At 36.7% G+C, this 25,672-nt stretch overlaps 1 protein-coding gene across 3 annotated transcripts in view; it reads right to left on the bottom strand.

The window, feature by feature from the left end:
• The window catches only part of cadm1b (cell adhesion molecule 1b), a 250,324-nt gene that overhangs the window by 99,305 nt on the left and 125,347 nt on the right, over positions 1-25,672 (bottom strand). The gene's annotated exons all lie outside the window — the stretch shown is intronic.

Below are 25,672 nucleotides of genomic sequence, written 5' to 3'. Positions count from 1 at the left end.
TATACTGGGAACTGTAACATCTATAAGAACTTTCTTACAGTAAGGCAATATTAGTGTGTTTTTAAGAGCATAACTCCAGCAAGATCATTTTCTCTTCTTTTTTGAAATAATATGTTAAGTTTTCCTTTATTCAGACAACTTTTTCAGGAAATGTACTTTGATCTCTTCACATGTTTCGACTACCAATTGTCAGTCTTCCTCAGAGGCATCTACTGATCGCTTTCATGTGTCCGTAATGAGTTCTTTCTATGTTTATAAAACCATTCACATACAAAAACATAGAATAAGGACTTTTAGGAAAAATTGTATCAATCTTGTAATTTAATCAACTTGCGGTAAGGAAAGGCCTGTGGGCTTTTCATTGGGTTTAAGTCTCAACCCTAAAGCCTGCCATGCACTGCACTGCATCTGCCTACTGTTAATTAAAATTAATGAATGTGCATGACAATATTATTACTAAACCAAAGATTTTAGAATTTTTTTTTTGTTGATTTTGAAGTTTCTTTTGATTCTCTTAGCTCGTTTTGTATTTCTAAATTGGAAATTCTGACTGTATGTAAGGATGTGTCCAATAATTGGGATCCAATCATGATCGAACAGACCCTCAATTTCCACGATGCGACTCCGCTGCGTTACGTCTCAGCCGCGCCACCGGATCTGATAGGTTTCCACTTTAGTCTATGTATTCATTTCCACCAGGTCTGCTGCGGTGCGTGTCTGCTCCTTCCCAGCTGAGACAGTCCGGTGCCCTCCACCAGATATACGCAGGACTTCTATTTCTGGTGGACACCAGAGCACGACGCATCAATCAGAACAGAGCAAATGAAGCTAAACAGGAAATTAAGGACGTACTCCGCAGATTATATTACTACATCATTAAAACGTCGTAATGTGTAAAAACAAAATCACATTCACGATATTGTTTCCTCTCATACTGTAACTACACTGTAAACTGCAGCAACTTTGCTTTAGTTCACCTTTTACCGGTGCAGTTTTATCTCTTCTCTGTTGGCTGTTGCTAAAAAATGTGGCTATGACAAATCCAGAGAGTCCGACCTTGTTGTACTCCTTCGTTATTTATTGTTTATTGTTGTGTTTATAACACATACCTTTAACTGCGTTCTTGCGCGATTATATAAATATCGTGAGAACTCCTCTGTCTCGTGACGTCACAGTCGTCAAACCAAAACGCAACCGGTGGGGACTACCGGACGGCGGACAGCGGGGCACAACCAGATCGGTGCCATGGCGCAGCGGAGACGTATCCACTGGACACTTCCATCCTCTGTGTATTTCGCATGTTCTCGTTGCTTTTGAGGGTTCCACCATTATAAAAAACAGTCGGAATGTAAATCACTAGTGTCATGACGATACGATATGACATCGATAATTACTGATGATGTCGTAAAGTCTGCCACAATTTGATTTGATTTGATTTGATTTAGGGGCATTCGATTGATTTACCGTAAGTAGTGATGCACTGAAATGAAAATTATTTGCCAAAACCAAAAACCGAATACAAGAAAACAAAAAGTTGGCCCATTTTCAACGTTTTTGGTCGAAGATTTTCGGTGGCAGAAATTTCGGTACATCACTAGTTTTAAGACAATATTATATATCTATTGCACCCTAAAGCAAAAAAAAAAAAACAATTATTTCTCACAAAAAACTAAAAACTGCTGTTTCACTAACAATAATCTGACTTTTAATCGATTTGATTGGATCGTTGCTTAGCCAATTTATATATCGATCCAGATTGATGGATTTTTACACGCGTATGCTGTGTTCTTTAAAATCCCTAAAATTGCCCGTGTGAGTGGTAGCTGGTTCCCTGTCCTAGTGAGAGCTGCAGAGGCACCAGCAGACCTCTGTGATCCTGATCAGGAATATTCAGGTCAGAAGATAAATGAGTGGGTTCACGCTCCACCTCCAACTAACAGTACTGATGTATTTAACTTCAAAGTCCAGCTGTCTGCTAAAGATCCTCAAGGTCTCAACTTATTTTAAAGTTCCACAAATCATCAGTCTTTTCCCAGCATGTGCTGGTGGCACATAGATGAAGCCTGATATAATGAATGTTACCTTCAAGTCCACTGGTGAGATATTTTTAGAAAGTATTAAAATTAGTGTGCATGACAGAGTCAATTAGCAACAGAGATTTGACCGACTTTTAAACAAACTTTGGATGCCAATCATTCCCTTAGACGAGCTGCTCGCCCACAGTTTACAGACCGAGTTACACTATCTGTATAAAGTATCGGAAACACTTATTTTTACATCCAGTGAATCATTATCACCAGCTCACAGGTTTGCATATAAATAAATGTGTTATCCAGTCACTAAACACTGACAGAGATAAAGTAATTGTCTGCGATATCCTCAAATCGCCTTTCTAAGTTTCTTTCTTTATGTACAACACACACTGTGCAGTGTACGTACACAGTGTGAAAATCCTCCTCCTTGTGCTGTTATTGTGGCCTCAAAAAACCCAGACAAAAACTCACATAATCAAAGGTAATATTTAGACGTTCTTACCAGGAAACAATGTCCTAACAGTGTAAGGTGGACTAGATGTATTTACCGGTATTCATTTTCGACTTTGTTCAGTACAAACAGCTTTATGGATAATCAAATTGTCCCTGCTTTTATCCACACCCACATTCCTTCTACTTCGCCTGTAGCTCCAGCTCACCTGCAGTTTCACCCACAGGTCCGCGAATCAGACAGTAATGTAGTGTCTTGTGTTTTTTTTTTTTTTTTTTATCCCTGCCTTTGAAACGTGAACATAAAAAACAGCAACCTGTCTGACAACACGTTACCCCCGCAGGTTGATTAGTTGCTAGTTTGATGTGCAAAGCCCTGACGGTCTGAAATTATGTTTCTTAGAACCTTGCTGATACACTGTGGTAACATGGCATCAAACAGCACATAAACCTTGTTAACAACTTAAAATTGATTTTCAGTAGAGATTTATGATTTTTTTTTTTTTTTTCTTAAAGAAACAGGATCTGAACGTACACAGCTGAGTTAATGCCATTCCACTATTTTCATGTTCTTCTTACATCGCTCAGTAAAAACTGACTGAGTGCACAAGTGGGGCGCAGATTGTAATGTTACGCATGTGAAAATAAACAGCAACTTTTTTTCAACAACATTCATCAACAAACTACATTTAAAAAACACATGATTTTACTTTTGACCAGATTTACAGCAATATTTGGGAAGTTTGGAAATTTAATTTTCTCGTAAAAATATAATGTCAATGTTAAATCTAAATCTAAACGTTAAATCTAAATGTTAAATTTAAATATACATGTTAAATATAAATATAAATGTTAAATCTAATGCTTAAATCTAAATCTTAAAGATGAATCTAAATGTTAAATCTAAATGTCAAATGTTAAATATAAATCTAAATGTCAAATCTGAATGTCATGGATTAAACTAAATATTTAGCTAATTTGCCAATTCACCAGATTTCCAGCAATATTTGTCAAATTTGTGATTTTTACATTTCTCGTGAAAACACAATGTCAATGTAAAATCTAAATGTAAAATATTAAATCTAAATGATAAATTTAAATCTAAATGGTAAATTTTAATAATAAATAAAAATGTTACATTTAAATATAAATGTTAAATATAAAGATAAATGCTAAATGTTAAATCTAAAGGTTAAATATAAATCTTAAATGATAAATATAAATGTTAAATGTTAAATTTTGAATCTAAATCTAAATCTTAAATCTGAATGTCAATGATTAAACAAAAAATATTTAGCTAATATGCAAATTCAACAGATTTCCAGTAATATTTGTGAAATTTGTGATATTTACATTTCTTGTAAAAATAACGTTAAATCTAAATGTTAAACAATAAATCTAAATGTCAAATGTAAATCTTAAAGGAAAACGTAAAATCTCAATCTGAATGTTGAATCTAAATGTTAAATCTAGAGGTCACAGTAGAAAATAAATATTTAGCTAATATGCAAGTTCACCAGAAGTGCAAAAAACAAAACAAAACATTGACGTTGTTTAAACGTGGTTTGTTGCTAAATGTTGTGAAAAGTTGCTGTTTACTTTAGCATGCGCAACTTTACAATAGACGCCCCACATGCACAGTGCCAGACTGCAATCCAATCTTTTCCAACTTGTTTAAATAGTTTTACTTTTAATAGCTTGATTAATTCAATGTTGGATTAGCCAAGGCCTTGATTGAACATTTTATGCACTTAATTAGAATTTTGCTGATGGTCAACTGGCTGGATATAACCCCCTCAAGCCTCAATATATATAATACTTTCCTGCAAGACATTCTCCAAAGTAATACTTTTACCACTGTTTTCTATCTGAGGCATAAGGCATAGTCAAAGTGAAAACAATGTAGAAAAGGAGGCTGTGAACATCAGCCAGTAGAGGCTCAGAACAATCACTGTAAAAAAAGACAATCAGGAGTTTTGGCAGAACAATGTTGAATTCTTAAGGGAAAATGAGCTTCATCTTTAAGCTGCTCAAATTTCCATTTCCATTTGATTGCTCTCTCACACTGCAGTGGATGAGTTTGGCAACGCGGGCAGATAGCGTCCACTCTATAAAACAAGTCTTTTAACCATTTTGTTCTTCCTTTTGGCTCAAAACTCAGCAGATTGTGCAAACAGATAATCAAAGCCAGAAAGAATATTGAGAAACAGTGAGAGGACACGGCCATTTATGGATCAAAAGCAGAGGAAGAATATATAATTGTAGGAGTTTTTTTCTGTGAGCATTTTAAAACTTTGATTTTAAATAATGCTGATTAGTCACAGTTTATGAATTTCTAAATGATACACTGATTCATCAAGTGACTGTAGAGAAGATTAGGTTTACTCTGAACCCGTTACATTTATTAAGGTGAAATGTGTAATATTCGCTTTTATTTTCACAAAGGATAGCATTGAAGAATTTGGAATTTGGGCAATTTAAAAAAACAAAAAAAAGACATTATTACAATAAAGTGCACAAACAATGTAATTTTAAATTTAGAAAATTCCAGTGTCAACATGAAAAAACTAATAGTTCCTAACGGGAAAATAAAGTTATTTGAATTGAACTGCAGAATGAATTTGAACCTTTACAGTCAAATCTGTTCAGACAGAAACTACTGCTCTTTCAAATTTAGGTGCAGGCAGGGAGGAAAGAGCAGCTCTTTTTTATTAACTATTATTATTAATAATAATAATAATAATAATAATAATAATAATAATAATAATAATAATAATAATAATAATAAATATATATCATTATAAATAATTACTACATTGTACTTTTGTTCCTCTTATTATTCACAATAGTAAACACATAAAATGACAGAAAAAAATGCCTTTTAAAGTAGGATCCAAATGCCAGAGTCAACCCGATTGATATTCAGCTCGAGTGAGGGTACAAAAATGTTCTTTATATTACCTTAAATTTTGTTTTTGCTTTAGCCTTTCCCTCAATTACTTTGAAATCAAGCGACAAAATATTCCTATGCAGTCCCTACTTTGAGAAAAATGACTGCTGATGGATCCGAGGTGACAAATGAGAATGGAGTCACAAAAACATTGCAGCTAAGAGCGACCGACCCACAGGTGAGTGTGGAGCACCTCAGGTCCCGCTTATGATGATGTATGCTTTTTCAGGAAGAAAAATAAAGCTGAGAGCTGCTAATCTCTTCACTCTGATTATTGCTGTCACTTTAGATTCATCCCATGTAAGTGTGCAGATTTGCCAGTCAATTTCATAGCCTTAAACACAATCTCACAGGGAAATGCTAAGGTCACAAAAAAAAGATCTATAAATAATCCTTAAGTCTGACTCTTCTACTAAATGTTATTCAGAAAGAATCGATGGGATGCTGCGATTCAAACGCAAAACCCATTCTTTTACTTATCAGCCGTGCTCTTTTCCAGCTCTTAGTGGTGATGAATTATTAAAATCAACATCACATGGGCGCCCCACGTGCGAACAGAAGGGGAGAGTCAGATTTATTCAATGGGCTAAGACTTTGGAGTGGTGATTTTTCATCACAGTGCCCTTTAGCATTTCTTATTAAAATACATTATTGTTCTTGTAGATTTATTTATTCAATGTGATAGGTCATTAGTCAGAATAATGTAATGTACTCTGTCACAGTGCTGCTCTCGTGCTCCCAGAATCCTCTGCTCCCAGTACTTTTCCACTCTCTTGAGCCATTCCCACTCCAGCTCGCTCACCTGTATCACACCTGGTGCTCATTAGTAAATCATATATAAGCCATCATAGATTACTCACGCGTTCTGGTCCCTGTTACAACTTCCCACTTGAGCCAGTTGGTTCAAGAATGGGTTCATTTCTTGACGTTCATTTGCTTATTTTTACCCTTTTTCTGCAACCACACCAAACTTGCCATATTTTGACCTATTTCCATCACTTTCTTGCCATATTTTTGCTCCTTTTAATGCATTTTTGCTACATTACTCCCATTTCTGCCACTTCACCATCAAATTCCAATGCCTTTTCTGCACATTTTTTCCACTTTCAATACATTTTCAGCACTCATAAACTCTTTCCACCTCTTTCCCACGTGTTGACCCATTATTGTCACTTTCAACCTCTTTTCACCATATTTCATGCTTACATTTGCCAATTTAACCACATTCACCCTTTGTCATGCCCATTATTTTTTCCTTCTTTTTTCTGCCACTTTTAAGGCAATAATGACAGTTTTTGGCGACTCTAATTTGCAACTTTTAACCAATTTCTGTGGTTTTTAAAATCCCAATTCCTCACCTTTTTTGGTCACTTTTAACTCATTTTATTTCTGATTAAAACAAAGATATACATCTATAAGATGACTGTGTATACGATGGCTCAAATAATAATAAACTTCCTGCATAACAGTGGATATTATTCAGATAAATAAATAAATGTGATTATCACAGATTCATAAAACAATGGACCATCATTTTTTTGACTTTATGGATGGCCCCTCCCCATTTATTCCCCCTTATAGATGGCCCTGTCTCCACATGACTGTTCTTCAATGTTCATGTCTGTGTTCAACCACCTTCAGGTACAGAGGGGGTCCCTGGTCTCTGGAACCTTTACTTTGAGTTTCGAAACAATGCTCTAGGGAATGACTATAAATTACAAAAATGTATGAATAACATATTTCTCAACATAAATAATCACATTTGTAGATTAAAATTAAATGTATTCACTGTGAGTCAATTTTCCCCAATAGTCCTTCCCACAGGATTTGAACCCCTCCCCCACTGGTCCTTCAGCCCCGTTCTCTTCCACTATAGGCCAGTGTGTCCTTGATATGGTTGGCCGTGTAATGTTTTTGTCACTTGAGGAAAACGTCAGCGTCAAAGTGCTTGTCGAATTAGGAAGAGTTCCTTGAATATGCATGCGTAACTTGGTGAATGACGTACAGAATAGGGGGATTTTATTCTGAAATAACAGAGCAGATTTGTGAGCCATATAAATATCAGCCCTAGCGTCATGCATGCTGTGACAAAGTGGATGAGACCTCACCTGTATTCACTACATTGTCACTCGTTATTTTCATTTCTCATATTTATAAATGTAGCTACAACTTTCTTTTGCTTTTATAACATTGCAACACTTACTATTAGGGGTGGGAACCTCTGGGTACCTCACAATACAAAGCTTGCGATAACGATTATCTCACGATATGACGATACTGCGATTATCGATATATTGGTTTTAGTGAAAAAGCAGAAAAGGTTTTGAAAAAATAAAAATTTAAATAACAAAAAATAAATAAATATATATATATATATATATATATAAAACAAATTGATACTTAGCGCAAGCATATCGATAATCGTTTGTGCGAAAAAATATTGTATCGTTGATATCGAGATATCGTCACACTCCGACTTACTATCATGGGTTTGTTTGTGTCAGCATTTAGTGATAGTTTACGTCAAAGTATAGTAATTTAAAGCAACACATAGTTTATTAAAACATCTTTATTTAGTCTTTGTTTCATTTACTAAAATACTTACATGTGTTTGTTTTTGTTTAGTGTGCCATTAGGTCAGCAACTAGAGAGCACGATCAATTTTTTATTATTTTTTTTTGAGTGCAGGACCATCATTTTACACCTTTTCACAGTTGGTGATGTCACCAGAGACATACCAACTGAAGGGGATTTACTTCTTTGATTTACATTTTCTTTTCTAGCTTGTAATGATTTTTCAGCAAGTCGATCGATATAATTTGTTTAATGAAGTTGTGTAGTTGTGTAAATGAGTTTGATACCTTTTGTTTGGTATTAAGGGAAATGTGGGTTTCACCCTTTAGTGAAGTAGTCCACAACCAGCTGCAGCTACTCCTGGAATCAGCCATGCTTTAAAAGCCAGGAGAGTTTACGTGGAGTGAGGAGAAACATGGATGTTGTGCTGCTAGAAACATGTGGCTACCATAAATCACTGATAATTCTGGTTTGAATGCCATTTTGTGAACATGTGTTGCTTTTAGAACCACTGTAAATAAAAGGTCACTAATTAAAAAAAGACTTCTGCTGTTGCGTTCCTACCACTGTCCTTGACATTTTTGGCCAGACTACTCTGCTCTACACATGCTACCCACACTGACGCTCTCTCCTCACTATTTAAAATCTTCAATCTCTCTCTCTCTCCCTTTAAATTCAATAAACTATATCTAAACTATTAAAACTAATAGGGATGTAAAGATTAACCGTGAGGCTGTTAAAAATTCGATTCAAAGGTGTCACGGTTCACATCGATACTCTGAAATTGAAATTGCAGTAATTTTTTTTTATTTGACAGCAAAGGGCACTATTTATTTAGAATTTGAAATTCAGGACGCACCACCGTATTTTAAATCAAGAGTGTGGAAGCATTTTGGCTTCCCCAAGACAAAATGAAAGAGGTGAGAGAGAGAGAATGAAAGCCATAGTTTTATTTATATTATTCCTTTGATATGGGATTTGTTATAAAGTCCAATTGTTAAGGCACAACACACATTTTCAGTTGCACTTTTAAAAAAGAAAAGGAACTATTGTGCAGTTTTGCATAGTTTACTGTAGAGCCAGAATTTAAATGAATAGCCTTCTTCTTCATTTGGACTATTTCTTTATTTCTTTCATTCAGGATTTATTTTTGATTAAATTGCATTGTTTTGCATAGTTTATCAAGGGATTCTTTTGACAATGAAAGATAAAAGAAAATAGTAGGTTTTTTTTTTTTATTTTTGAAGAAAAAAAATTTATATTTTTTAATCATATGTCTACAGTCTCATTTTGTAAAATAAATCGTGAGAGAATCGTATCGTGACTCGAATCGTGTCGTGAATCAAATCGTATCAGGAGTTGAGTGAATCGTTACATCCCGACTATCAAACTCTGGTATCCAAACTAGAGACCAAACCCATTTCAAGCCAACATTATTCACCTGGTTGGGTTTGAGCCTGATTAAAGCTCTAACTGAAATCAACCACTAACTTCTATCAAAAACCAACATTTTGAATGTAGCCTGAGGTTTTTATGTTGCTGTCAAACCTCGCGACAAACTCTGAACTACTTCTTGAAGCAGTCACGTCATACAGCCGGACAGCAAGGCTTTGCCCGTCCTCATCATTCGGGTTCTATTCCCTAAACGAAGCAAGCCTTGATACACGCTTGGCGGAGGCTTTGTATCTTCAGCACATTGTTTACATCACTATCCTGACCCGGTCTCCGTCTCAAGCCTGGTAAACTAAACTGCATTCTTCCTCTATCCACGTGTCTTGATCCCTGGCCTGGTAGCTGGAATGCTTTCGGCCTCTGGCCACATCTATCCACACTAGAGACCGAACCCGACTGGGTGACTAGTGTCGGGTTGAAACGGGTTTGAGCTTAAAGAGACATTGGCTTCATTCGGGTCTGACGGGTTTACGCTGTATTCCCTCGAGACGGGTCGGGTCTTCTTTTTTGGCCCGATTAACGCTCTAATCCAAACTACTGGTATGCATTGCCATGAATTTGACAATATGATACGATTCACCATTTCCATGTCACAATACAATATGTCCCGATACTAAACAATACATCACGATACACATTGCGATATTGATAAATACAAATTTCACCCTCACAAGGACAAAATGGTATAGAATTTATTTCATTCTTTTTTATTTGCGAGAAGAAGTACAGTATATGGTAGCTAATTGTAATTCAAGTACCGATATCATACTGTAAAATACATTTTTCAAAAAAGTTAAAGTTAAACTGCAATAAACCTCCAAGCTAAAATGCATTGAGAAATAAACTGAACTACATTCTGCCTCTGTCCACGGATCTTCATTCCTGGCCTGGTAACTGGATTACTTCCTGTCTCTGGCCACATTTCTTTTTCTCTGTTTCAGGACACTTTCAAATCCCACTATGCACATTCTGTTCATAAAACTTGCTTTGAACCTCTTCAAAAAATGAAAACATAAACTGTTTTTGGAGCAGCTGTGTTGCATTTGAGTCCTGCCACACCGTGGTGACAGTACACTCTTCTGTCTAAAATGATATGCCTGTAAAAAAGGGCCACGTCCTGCATAAATAAATGACAAGAGGTAAAATAAGTGTTGTGCGCTGAAACACTGGCTTTCATTATGTATCTATTTTTAAGGACGCAGGGGCACTAAATTTAACAATAAGTACTACAGCAACCCTCAGCTTCAATGTACAAAATTCACTTCAAGGCAGAAGCTTTTCAATGGTTCTGTGAGTTTAAAAGCATCTCATCATGGAGAAAAATGTTATATTGTCTCCTGTTGGGTGATATTACTGCTTCACATTGAATTATAATTTGTAGAGTGTCACAGTTTGAATTTGTTTTGCATTAAATATTCTATTAAGTATAAGACAAGTGTATCACAGTGCACAAGAGAGGGTGCACACAGTCTCATTGCTATTCATTATGATAATCAAACATTGTACAGTTTTACTATTACTTTGCTTTATTGCAAATGGAAAAGAAATGTAATGTATCAAAATAAATGCTTGATCCATAAACCATGCTAGTTTCTTGAATTACATCTTTTACCCAGACGTCATCTATCTACAGTATCTATCTATCTATAAAGCAAGGCATTTCCGTCTGTGTGTGTGTGTGTGTGTGTGTGTGTGTGTGTGTGTCTGTGTGTGTGTTCCACAATTATCTCTGCGAATCAGGCTCAGATTGACCTGAGACTTTCAACATGGCTGCTGCTTGGTTCAAAGGTGTGCAATGTCAGATTTGTTTGGACTGCAATGATACTGTTCATAAATAATTTCATAAAATTGTCTTAAATGAAGCTTTGCAGAACAGTTCAATGTTGACAGGTAGTCATGATAACTCAGGATAAGTTGAACGCTGCGCAGAAGCTTTGCAGAACAGCTCGATGTTTTTACAGGTAGTCATGCTGACAGGTAGTCATGGTGACTCAGGATACATTGAAAGATGCATAGAATCTACAGGAGTGATTGCACAAAGAGCTTTTAAAAAAACGATTAAGTGGGTCTAATATCCTAAAAAAACACCCCGTAAATATTGACCAGCAGGTGTCCTCAGTGAGATAGTGAAAATAAAAATAGGCTTTCATTATATATATGTAGCCTATATCACAGTGCTAAATATTATGCTTGCACTGTTAATTTAGTCAACTAGCTACACACACGCACACGCACACACACACACACACACACACACACACACACACACACACACACACACACACACACACACACACACACACACACACACATCTCTCTCTCCCTCTCAGCAAGCTGCAGATGTATGCTAGCCTATATTATAGTGCTGGTAAATATGAAAATTCCCACTTTTCTATAGCAATACAGACAGATGTCTTCTATACATTGATGGGTTCTTGTATGAGGACATTTTTATTGTGTGAAACTTTGTGTGAAAATTTGAGGACTCAATAGAGAAAAATATACACTATAGTCCACAGACATGCCAAGACTTGATACGATTTTAGGGAACCACACAGAAGAAGAATAGTCTTCTTCAGTTAAAGGTTGAGTTAGCAGAGTTTTAGTAGATAATGTTACAATCCTAATCAGTTCTCATTTAATATTCCTACTTATTCCCGTATAAGACAGGGTCCACTTAGACTATTGCATTTATCACACTATGGAGGAAAAAAAAGAGTATTTGGAGATGTGTAAATGTACAATTGCTAAACACAAGGTCCACATTCCATCCCTTTGAGACAGAGTGAGAACCACTACACCACAACACTCTCTGACAGCGTTAATTCAATGGTCATAAAATTATTTTAATAAGACAAAAAAGGATGAAATAAGAAAAATACAAATTATGTCAATAAATTCATAAACCTGGGGCTTATAAGGCAGACTCAGCTATTTAATTTCATACCCTCCGTCCTTCTTTTTTTAGCCTAGATCTCCTGATCTGTGAAAAAGCTTTGATACCTGTGCTCCTCCTTGTTTTTCTAATAAATGTATTTATTTGTAGTACTTTGTATGAAATAAAATAAAATAAAATATTTCCCCCTTTGCCAAGAACTACTTTTTCCAAACACTTAAAGATGGAGTCCACAAAAGGAACCAAAAGAATCAGACCTCTGAAGCACCTGCAATCCTGTAATTTGTAGTGATTTTATCTATATTTATGGATCTTTTTTCTTTTTTTTTTTTACAAAGATTGAAGAAAGTGTTACCCCTAAATGTGCAATTTCTTAAATCAACAGTAAATATGAAAAAAAAAACATAGAAGTGCGAAACTCATCTCAAGGAAAATAAAGTAAGTTCAACTATATAAATATTGTTTTTTTTAAGATGATTACAGATAAACACTGTTTACAAAATGTTCTGATACTGGCTGTTGGAGATGATGTGATTCCAGTGTTTGATCACAGTCCTGAGGCAATTTTTCAAATTTATCTGCACTACAAAACAGTGTGATGGAAAACACATTTGGTGTGCTCTGATTACAGATTATTACAACCCAATGAACAAACATTTGTCTTGTCAACATCTTCAGTGTGAACTACTTCCACCTTATCCTGATCCTATTTATATTTCAACACATGCTATTTGTCATGTACAAACGTCACTCTCTTGTGCATTGCTCATCAAATCCAGTTTAAAAAAGGCTGTGCACAGGCATCCAGCTGGCCACGGGGTCGAAGCCAGTCAACGTTTAAACTCAGCACTCTGGAGATTTCTGCAAGCCTTTCCCTTCCTTTGCTTCACTTTCGGCCCCCGTCACTTTTCACCTCACAGAGCTCAGCACAAAGATGCAGAAAACTTTGGGACATTCATCCACCATTGCTGAATAGTTTGGATTATGCAGCCAGTCACACAAGCTCTGTCTTCACCCAAAGTATGATATATTTCATACTTTGATGGCATATAGGGGTAGGAATCTTTGGGTAACTTTAGACGTCCACTGAAGAATTGTTGTTTTTAAATAAAACATACAGTAGCATTAGCGTTTGGATATATTTACTGCTTTTACCTTATATTATTCCAGCAGAGGAGATCTGTAAACTCTTAAGTTAATGCAAAAGTAGCAGTGTCTTTGATTTTAACACATACAACACACTAAACATAAAAAGCTCATCTAATTATATACTGTATGATTTGCCTGCCACAATACAATATATCCCAATATATCCTGATACTGAACAATACAATCTACAACGTGATATATTGCAATATCAATAATTACAAATTTAATATATACAAGTACAAAATGGCATGAAAAAAAACAAAGTCATTGTTTTTCAAACTTGGGAGAACAAGTAAATGGTAACTAAATGTAATTCAAGTACAGATATCAAAAACAAGTGGAACGTTTATCAAACTGTCAAAGTTTTCTACAACAGATTCTGATTCTGTTACGTTCTTAAATTTCTAGTGAGGTAGTTTAACAAGGTCTGGTGTGATATGCACAATTAAATGTTTTTTTCTTTAAAAAAGATTAAAAAAATAGAATTTGGACATTTTTTTGGATCGATACAACAATCGCGCTTTGTGAAATATTGCGATATATATATCACCAAATTGATTTTTTCTTACACCCTTAATATATAATAAACTAAATCAGCGGCTCAAGCGCAGCATTTTAAATGAAAATATTCCTTAACCGTCCTTCTACAGTAGTTCATATTAGTAAATTGTTAGTGTAAAGACAGACAAATACATCCATCTTTACCAATGATGAATGAATGCTAGCTTTGTGCCACTCACTGGGGGTTTCCACTGGATACGTCGCCGCTGCGCCACGACACCGATCCGGTTTTGCCTCGCTGTCTGCCGTCCGGTAATCCCCACCGGTTGCTTTTTGAGTGCGACACAGTGCACTCCGGTTGGAGTTCTCACGATATTTATATAATCGCGCGAGAACGCAGTTAAAGGTTCGTGTTATAAACGCAACAATTAACAGATAAAACTGCACCAGTAAAACATGAACTTAATCAAAGTTGCTGTAGTTTACAGTGTAGTTACAGTATGAGAGGAAATAATATCGTGAATGTGATTTTGTTTTCACACATTATGACGTTTTGGTGATGTAGTTACTTGAAATATAATCTGAAGTGTTTTATTTTGAAAATAACCGGATATTTTATTGTGGACTACGTGCTTAATTTCCTGTTTAGCTTCATTTGCTCTGTGCTAATTGATGCGTCGTGCTCTGGTGTCCACCAGAAATAGAAGCCCTGCGTATATCTGGTGGAGGGCACCGGACTGTCTCATCTGGGAAGGAGCAGACACGCACCACAGCGGACCTGGTGGAAATTTATACATAGACTAACCCGAAATTGGGGGTCAGAGTTCATGTATTTATTGAAAAACATTTTTTTTAAAGTGGGGGATGGTGCTAGGACAGTTGCTCACTAGACACCCAAAAATGAAAGAAAAGGGACAATTGCCCACCACAAATACATTGTACATATTAAAACCACATTTGATTTGGGGTGTGCAAATATCCAATCAATCGTTAAATATCATATTTAGAATTCCAGCGAAATCTATTCTAATATGAGGGAAAGCACATTGACTGGCTTTCTTTGAGCTTTTGGATGAACTGCAATGGTTAGTGTTGAGCATCACTAGCTGACCTCCGCTATGCTCTCGTATTTGAATTGGAGTATTTCCCTGCTGTATTTTCCAAAGTGTTGTGGGAAGCCTTCATAGCGTAGCTGGCAGATTAAAGCTTATATAGTTGGAATGAAATGCTTAACAAACACTTAAATTTGGCTGTTATCTTTTCAATCTACATCACAAGAAAAGAAAAAAACCTTAAAGTAACGGCACCCACCCAGAGAGCCTACAAGGTGTCTTCACTGGCTTTCTTATTTTGGCTTTCAAAGCAACAATGATTTGCACAGATTGTACCCTCTGAGTTTTGGTACAGCTTGAAACTAATGGCTCACAGCTTGGCAGAGCGTTTTGTGAATTTTGGCACTCTTCAGTGACTCTTTATTAACACCAGGGGGGGCTTTCAATGACATTCTTACATTTGGCATTTTATACCTTGTGAATCAAAGTACATTTGTTCTGAGTCAGACGTGGATGAAAGATCAACAGACTTAAAGTCTGAGACAAACAATGTATCACCATGATAGAAAAACAATTTTATCTCCCAAAAAACACGGAGGAACGAGGAGAGGGAGCGAGTTACCAACTCATGCAAAACAATATGTCCCACAGGAGTCGTCGGCACAGCTTTAACTGAAGCTTTGAAATCTGTGAGGAAATTTAATTTGTGTAATTTTAAGTTGTTTTTTTTTTTTCTGCAGGTGATCTATTGAAAAATATGAACTTTAGGGTCAGTCGCCTTGGCTGGAGGAAGGGAAGGGAAAACTTTGTTGTCCTGAACATGAACTGTTTTAATCATGCATTATTCTAGTTAGTAAATTGTAACATGTTTAAATGAAGTGAATTAAATTAGTTACATAGTTATATGCAAGGCACAGATGAATAATGGAGTTACTTCTGCTGCAGGAATCTAAATGTCTGATTCCTTTGAGTTTCCAATAATGCCGATGCCAATAATGCAGCCTTGAGTATTAGCCGATACCAATATCGATCTGATACGATGATTTTAATTACTTATTTTGTAGTGTGGAATGTTTGAAAAAGCTTGATCAAGTGATGTTACTCAAACAGAGAACAATAGTCAGCAACAGTAGGTATGAGAAAAACTGACCCATTTATTATTAACCAATTGGTTACATACATTTTAACCTTCAACATAATATCTACAGTGTTCTACAATTGAATGAATATAATATAATATATATCGGAGATTTTAGATGCAGTCCGATAAAATCCGCTATTCGTTTTCTGGCTGATATCGGACCGATATCAATATCGGATCGGAACTCCCCTAGAAAAAACTCACTTTGGGAGTTTGATCCTCTGCAGCTGTTGCACTAACTTGAGTTATAGAAATTGATGTGGTACAGCTAATGTTAAGGGGATGGTTGGGATTAGGGCTGGGGGAAATTGTAAAGGCTCCGGGATAGGGTTAGAGTAATGGTTACTGTTATGGTAAAATGTGCGCTATATATAAATAAAGTTGGATTAATAACTTCCAATGCATTGGTTTAAAATTCCATCTAAGAAGTGCAAAAAAATGAGTTCCAAGCAACAAAAATATTAATGAAATAATATTGGCACAAACTGAATGACAGATTCATTAATTCATCCTGGGATGAATATACTGTCTACCTGTGTAATCTATGCAAGAACAAATTCACCCTTGCTATTTTCATCAGATGATCACAAAATAAACCACACCTTCATGGGACAGATGCTAGAGGCACTACTGCCACAGATATGTACTTTAATACTTTGCAGTACTACTAAAATATGTTTTCCACTGGTTTCCAATCAAGTGTATGACCTCTTACTAGAGAGTTTCATAAAAGTCTGCAGGCAGTGATCCAGCAGCTTTAGGTCTGGCCAATATGACAGATGCACTACAGATGCAAGAGCAAGAAAACATGCCCGGGGCAAACCACCGTGCTTTGCTGAGACTTCACAGGTAAACCTTTTGCTGTGTTGGTTTGAGGTTGGCAGTAAAGTTATTCTTATTTCAGCATTTGATACTATGGAGTAAAGGTTGGCAATGTTGCCTCCCAACTAGCTTCATATGGTTTATGTGTTGTAACCTAGCGGGCATTTTACAGGAACAATTTCTTCTCACAATTGAAATAAAAAAAAAAAACAAACATGTTTCTAAGTCTTTAACTGACTGTAATGTTAACCCTTGGGGCACCTTTGGGGACCAAACATGTACCTTCTGCTTATTCCGTTTTTTTTTTTTTTTTTTAATTCTCAATATCTTGTTCAGTTTGAAGACTAATTGTATGAACGTTGGCTAGGAGTTTTTTTTATTAATATCATGTTCATAATTCCATGATCACTTTTATTGCAAGATGCGTAGAACAGGAGATATAAAATGTAATAACAGTCTGAGTTCTCTGAGTCTGTAAAAACTTCTTATAAAATATATATATATTTTTGAAAAAATTGTATTACTTACTATGCTTTGATGACAAAAATGGCACAAAAATTTAATATATATATATAAATACAGAAAAATAATGAAAAGTTTATATCATTGGTTAGGTTTGAAGTTGTTGAAAAGATCTGACGTAAAAAAAACGGGGGGAAAATGAATAAAGAGTAAACCTTTTTTTTAATAGAAACATGTTTTTTATAGATAAGAGAGTAAAATTAGCTTGGTTGCTACTTAGGCAACTGCATTTCTCCAAAATCAAGATCACGGATTTTGGCTGATTGGCAACGCAGACACCGGGAAGTATCTGAGTGGTAACTATATAGAATCCTACTTCTTTCCTGAAAAACAGGAATGTCATCAAACACGCAATCATTGATTAGCTTAAATGGAGACAAGTTTAATTTAGCAAAAATGATTGACCCAGACAACAGTGGTTAATGACACAAAAGGGAAAAAAGCTGAGTGGAACAAAAAGACAAGCCTTGCTACCCTCTGGTTTTTACTAATTGCTACCACAGAAATCTGTTTTTTTTTAACAAGATTTTGTTTACCCAAAGTCATTGGAATGAAGCAAACTAATTCATTAATTGGTTATGCAAGCAAGAAAGTGAATAATAGATCTCAAGGAGTAAAAGGGCTGCTTTGCATATGAGGGAAAGCTGCTGTTTAGCATATCTTAAGTAGAACACTTGAGTTCGCTGGCCAATTGTTTTTTTCCCTCCCTTACTGATTACGGAACTTTCATGTTGCATGATGTATGGCATGCACAAGGACACCTGTTTGATGAATAAATACCCTAGACTTAACCACACGTGTTTTGATTCATGTTTTAATGATTGCCTTCTGCTTCCTGTAAATAGTTCATGCTCCGTCTCTTTGGACTTCAGTGAGTTGCTACTTGTTAAAACAATTTATCACAAAACACAAAGGAGAAAAACTAGACTTTTTTTTTCCTTATAAATTTGAACTCACTTAATTACAAGCTTGTTTATTTTTGACAGATTTTGTTGAATGATCACTGGCTGACGGCATGTCCCGTCTCTCTCTCTCTCTCTTTAACATGCATGAAACAGGACTTTTCTGTCACTTTGTGGCGATACAGACTGTGCTGGGGGAAGTCTGCCCTCTAGTAACGACAGTGAATGAAATGTTAACAAAGAAAACATTAGAAGGCAAACGGAGGACAGCTGGTGCAGTCTCAGCAGAGCAGAGCAACAGCGGAGATGACGGTCAATGAGTCACTGCCAAAAGCCTCAATATGGTCTCTAGAAATGCATCGCACTGACAATTTCAAGCTATTCTTTTATCTTTTTAAGTTTCTTGCATAAATATGCACTCTTATTTTTTGACTGACAATGTCTGGGTTTATTATCTTATAGGCACTTGTAGTCAGGCTGGGCGGGGGTACACCCTGGACAGGGCACCAGTCCATCACAGGGCAACACAGACAGACAACCACTCACACATTCACTCCTACGGGCAATCAACCTTACAGTCATGTTTTTGGATTTGGGAGGAAGCCGGAGTACCCGGAGGAAACCCACGCAGCACGGGGAGAACATGCAAACTCCACACAGAAAGGACCCAAGTGTCCACCCCAGGGCTTGAACCCAGGACCTTCTTGCTGTGAGGCGGACGTGCTAACCACTAAGCCACCGTGCGCCCTGAAACAAACTTGATTAGAATTTAGGCCCCTACATGAGAACATTTTCAGGTAAAAAACGCAAAAGTTTTGTTGCGTTTTGGAAGTCATTTACACGGCCAAGGCATTTCGGTGCTTAACTCATTGACTGCCAAAGACATCTAAAGACGTCAATTGTGTTTTTCGGCTGCGGTTGCTAGGAGAGTTGCTTGTACCATGATGTAGTGACAAACTGGTGACAAGTAGGTGGCAGCAGCGCACCTTTGGATGAGAGATTACCCATTATGGGCAGAGCTCAGAGGACGAGGAAAAGTTTACAAGACAGAAAGTGGCGCTACAAGAGTTGATGCTGAAGTTCCCAGCAGCTCACACTCGACCAAAGCATGTGTGGAACTAAGTGGACTATTGAGTCTCAAGATGGTGAGAGAAAACAATCAAAAAACAGGGCAAGTGGTGACACTCAGAGTGTCTGGGAGAAGGAGGAAGTGGCATGTGTGGAGAATGACGGGGTGAGAGACTTGTAGGATGGCCAAAATTCGAATGCAAATCATTGAATTTTGACTCAGAGAGCAAAATAATAATAATTTTGCCATCAAAAGCCCGGTCTCAGTGTTGTTTTTGTAGTTTTATAGAAGGAAACCAATGTTGAGGTGTCCCTAAAGCAAAAAAAAAAGTTTTCTCAGCTTTTTGTCACAAACTAGTGATTTGTGTGAAACTTGCCTCTACTCAACTGCTGATTACGGAAAAACAAAACAAGCTATAAACAAAAAAAAAAAATATTCTGATGAAAGTATAGAGTGTAATCTTTCAGAATCTGGTTTCAGATTTCAATTTGTCAGAGAAGGCCGTGTTACACCCAAGTGAGGGGGTAAATACAAAAAGGGAGTTTGGGACTGCAAGAAGAAGAAGTGCAAAGCCATTTGGGGGCACCATTGGTATGTGATGCTGCTATTATTCAGAGGAGTAAACACTGCTGTGTCAGTGTAGTGTCAAATGTCTAGAGAGTATTAGAGAGAGAACATCCCACTGCTCAGACACAATGAAATAAATGTGAACAGAGGGAGTGAGTGTGTGCTTACAGGTGTGACCAGGGCCGGTTTTAGGTCATTCGGTTTCCTAGGCAAGATTGGACCAAGGCGGCCGCCTGTGTTGCCTGTCGGGAAGGCCGGCCCTGGGTGTGACACAGCTATTTTTAAGCTATGTTTGTTATTTAGCTGTTAAACCTGTAATAGGAACAACACATATTTACTTCCTCATTTGAATGAAGCATTCCTGTCATTCATCCAGTCTACAGAGAGTCCAGTCTGGAGAGGCAAATACAATTTTTTCAAATCATAATGGTGCATGTAGCGACTGTTGCAGTTTTTAAAGCACATTATTTAAACCGTCCTTTTATATTTATTAGTGGAGGCAAATGTTTATCCTCTGCCTGTGTGTGATTAGGTCATTTACTGCATATTACTACTGTAATATACCATAATTATATTTATATATTTTTATTTTCATATTCATATCTGCACACACTGTAAATTGTGTAAATACTTGTGTTGCTGTTGTTGTTGTTGTTCTGTCCTTATAATAATCTATATATTCTACATTGCCGTGTTTTTGTGTAGTAAATGTTTCGGGCAGAGTGAACACTAATTAATTTCTCCATATGTCTTGTACATATAGTGGGAATCAACAATAAAGCTGACTTTGTATAATACATTTACCTTTTAAAAAAAGTATTGTTTTGATAGCTGTTTGATTATTCTAAATTTAATTCTTGTGATAAAATTGTATTTCATTTCAGTTCATTCAATACACTTGGTTTTAATTTTAGTTGGTAATTTTACTAAGATTTTAATTAAGTACAGATAAATAAATTAAAATTACTTCTTTTTAGATTTGGTGGATAAATACATGTTAATTTAAAGCAGATCTAAGCAATTTGCGCTCCCCTAAAGTCCCTTTTGGTTATGTCACTGTCGTAAACACTCCAGACCCCCGAGGCAGCAGCTCCTGAGACGGGCAGTGGGAGGCTTCCTAAATGTACCGGGGAAAAATTAAAGCAGGTAATCTTGAATAAGCCTACATTTTTAGTGAACTCGTCCTTTAGTAACTCTGTAAGTTGACCATTTATACCTTAAAAACGGAGCTGTTTATGATAAGGGAAGTGATCAGCCACACACACACAGGTTCCCTGGTAATGACGTCACTGGAGCGATGGAGTGACCAACAAGCACCACTGTGTTCAAGCGACTCATCACGGGCGATTGAAGCGACTGCAGTCGCTACGGTTGTGAACACACCTTTAGTGTGTATTGGGCTGTTGTAAAGCAGTATGTGTTGTCGCGACAACAAGAACAGAGCTGTGAGACAGCCACCGGGTCGGAGTCAGGGAAAGTTGCAACAAGTGCTGTTTCTGGCCAGAGACAGCAGGGGGGATGACAGAACCCCCAATCACCCCATAAACACTTGTATTACCCTTAGAGGGACTATGAGGACGATTTAATAAGGTGAAAAAGTTACTTAGTTCTGCTTTTAGTTGTGTAAATGACTTTTTATTTTAAGCTTACACTTTTGTAGTTCTTGTCACGCAAGCATTGTTTAATCCATCTAAAACAGATGTGTGATCACCTTAAACCTGTGAACATTGTATTTGAGGACACAAAGGTGTCACCCCTAACATCTGGAGTAAAAGGGATCACATAATCACTTAATTATATGATCAGCAGGACATTTTCAGAATGTATTTATTTATCCCCGTGGGGTAATTATACTCTTACTCTGTCACAGAACACTCCTCTAGCGTTGTGTTAAACACCCTTTATCTGGCAGGAAGTGGAGATCTTATTTTAGGGGGAGATAAGTAAAATAGAATAAGTGAGAAATCTTTTTGCTATATCTTGTTTGAAGTCAATTATCAACAGTAATAGATCGTGTGGACTAAAAATGACTTTTATGATGTAACACTGAGGTCGAAAATCTTTCACATTTATCTGCAGCCTGAGGGCCTGGGTTATAGAAAAAAATGATTAATCAATTGAGAAAGACTCTTTCAGTCCTGTTGGCTGTGTCTTTATCTTTAGAGGCAGCAGGACCAATTTGTGTCCTGGCTTTACAGCAGACGGCGTGGAGTGTCGGCCGTATAGACTGCACATTTGTCATAATTGTCTGGACGAGCACACAAAAAAATAGTAGTTACAGTTGTTGTGCTGATGCGCAGGGAGGATAGTATTGGTGAATGAAAAGAAAAAAAAGCTTGCGTGTGCATGCCTCTGCTACAGGAGAACAACACTCACGGACATGGAGGCACGGTTAGCTTAGCATGTCGGCAGTAATACACAAAAAAAAGAGCAAAGGATGGTAATATGTAATTCCTATAACGCGGAAATAAGTCCTGGTGGAGCTGCAAACAAAACGCTACCTTTATTCACCATAAGAAACCACCACATCACTGAGTATGTAGCATTTAAAGCCAGAAATCAAGCTAATGCTAAAGCTAAGCTAGCGTGGCAAAGAGCCATTGGGTTGTTGTTGCAAACTTGTATTACTACAAGTGTGGAATTATTCTACAATATTCACTCATCACGACAGTAAAATAGACCATCCTAAGTCAGTCTACTGCAGTAATTCCTCTTTCAACCAGTAGAAAATGCTGTGAACACCTGATTATTCACGAGAAAAAAAAATACCGTTATATACCGTGAAACCGTTAAATATTTTAAAAATACTGTGATACACATTTTTGGTCATACTGCCCAGCCCTATGTGGGGCATTAGAAATATTGCAGGAATTAGTGTGTTTTTCTTTCAGCAAGTATTGGGGTTTGTGTGTAAGTGGAGAGATCTATAATTATATCTTCTGTTGCATCATACAGACTGTCATTCATCAAATCTATCTGACCTCTGGGCAGTGCCCTTAGCCACATCCAACGGAGTCGAGCCATGATGGATGTTATATTAGTGTCCTTTATTAGTGTACTTTAGCCGGGAGATAAACTTTGTAATTAATGTCTCAGTTTGAGTATCTCTCATTTATTTCAATCGGATAAAGGTGACTCTTCCAGCCGACCGGAGAACAATGGCCATCGGAGGAGACAGCCGTTTGGCAGCCGAGCGGAGCCGAGGAATGCTGAATAAATATCCCTTCATCCATCATAGTATGTATAAGGAGTCGGCAGACTGGGTTAGTCCTCAGGAAAATTTCCAAGGAGTGCTTCACAACCATGAGAAATAGCACGGCTGAATACAGCCTTGCTTTCTCTCTCTCTGCATTATTCTTAACCCTCGGAGCATCTTTGTGACCAAAAGTGACATTTTGGGTGGTTTTAATTGTTTAGCTCTCAATATTCCGGTCATTTTTAAGGCTAGTTATATGAAATTTTGCCACTATTGGTTTTTTTTTTTTTCATTTTTTTTCTTAATTCCAAAGTCCTGTATATTGGACTTGTATAGAAAAGGAAATATGCATCATACTGTCACATAGTAACCTTGTGCCCAAATTTGCCTCATTGACTCCCATTGTAACCACATATTTGTCATATATTGTTATCATGACATATCATAATGCTTTTTCAAATAATACCTAATAGATCAAAGTCTCTACCTTCAAAAAAAGAAAAAATATGCTTTAGATGTAATGACCCTCTACCAACCAGACACCATTGCATAAAGTTTAAGGGACATTTCAATGAAGGCCTGGATATCGTATCTTGCAAAATATACAAGGTGTATAATTGTATATTTTTCCTTGTCCTTGTGCCAAACATAATAATACATTAATTTTGATTCTGCAATAAACTAATTACACAATCAAGGCTGCAATATTTTCATCAAACCAATTTCACTTTGGCCCTCATTTTTGGAAATAATGCATATTTAGTGTTTTTCCTGCTGACAAAAATTGGCTTTCATAATAAAAAGTCCATACAAACATAAAAAAGGGTTTGAAATTTATAATGCATTTTATATCTATGGATAAGTAGTTGAAAAGATCTGATGTGGTGGCAGTACAAAAAAAAAAAAAATCCATGGAATACATTTTATTACACTTTTATGAGACAGTGTATGTAAATTTAAAGGAGTGCACAAGGGTCAAAAAAGAACAAAGTTAAAGATTGTCCCTCTTTGAATAACTCGCTAGTGTAAAATTGAACAGGAATCCATTGCACTTTAGTCGCCAAGGAACAGTTACATACGACTGCAGTATATATTGTTGAATATTACTCACGCCTCATTAAAACCAGCGTTGATGAATGACACAATGACACAAGCTTTTGGAGCTTGTACTCATCTTGTCCGTGATGATGGCAGTGGTAATTTTTCCTGCTAGGTCCGTCCCCTCCTGTTTACTTAACCTTTATGTAGTCCTCATTAACTCACCACCACTAGCAACGATGTTGGGTTGCCAAGGGCAAATACAATGGGCAGATGGAGCTGATGGTAGAGGCCATCACTAAGCAGGACCCGAGTCACTCTGCAATGCACTGTTGAACTAAACGTGTCACTCTGAATCTCAACACGTCATTAGATTTTTCCAGTGGTCAGACATAAACCAACAGTGACCAGGTTTTTCTATGGAATCATAATGAATGAACTCCTGCATGGTTTTTCACGAATGCACATGCTTTGTTTTGCAGTTGTATTTCAGATTCCCAAATGCACACAATGTTTTGCAAATATAGGTTTTATGCAAACTTGTAATATAAATTCTGAAATGCACACGTTCTACTTCACAAATATTATTTTGAGGCACACTTGTAATATAAATCCACAGATAACGCGAATTGCTGAATGTGCATTAACAAACTGCTTCTGCGCATTTGTGAGAGAAATCAGTGCGGTGAATTTTGAGACTGCCCTGACGTCGCGGGTCAACGAACGTCACCATTGGTTGATAAAACTGATTGACAGATTAGTCAGCCAGTCATATGGCTTCTCTCATTTTCTCCACACTTTTAAACCAATTGCAGAGCTCCTGATATGTGCGCATGCACAGTGTTCAAACAAGAGTGTGGAGAAAATGTAAGAAGCCATATGATTGGCTGAAAGAAAACACACCTGTTTAACTGATGAATCTGTCAATCAGTTTTATCAGCCAATGGTGACGTTCGTTGACCCGCGACGTCAGGGCAGTCTCAAAACTCACCACACACAGGTTTCACAGCACAGAATCAGTTTGTTAATGCACATTCAGCAATTTGCATTATCTGTGGATTTATATTACAAGTGTGCCTCAAAATAATATTTGTGAAGTAGAACGTGTGCATTTCAGAATTTATATTACAAGTTTGCATAAAACATATATTTGCAAAACAAAGCATGTGCATTTGTGAATCTGAAATACAACTACGAAACAAAGCATGTGCATTCATGAAAAACCATGCAAGAGTTCTTTGGTTTTTTCGTTTCAAAATCAATAAAAAAATAGAAAGAACATTGTTTTTTTTTGTTTTGTTAATTTAGAACCAGAAACAGGAAAACAGAAAAACCAAAACCCAAACAAGCAGCGTTTC

Source organism: Gouania willdenowi, chromosome 13 (genome assembly GCF_900634775.1).
Source record: "Gouania willdenowi chromosome 13, fGouWil2.1, whole genome shotgun sequence".
In the NCBI taxonomy this organism is placed as follows: Eukaryota; Metazoa; Chordata; class Actinopteri; order Blenniiformes; family Gobiesocidae; genus Gouania; species Gouania willdenowi.
The sequence above is the reverse complement of the archived record's forward strand: the minus strand, read 5'-3'. Positions and strand labels throughout refer to the sequence as shown.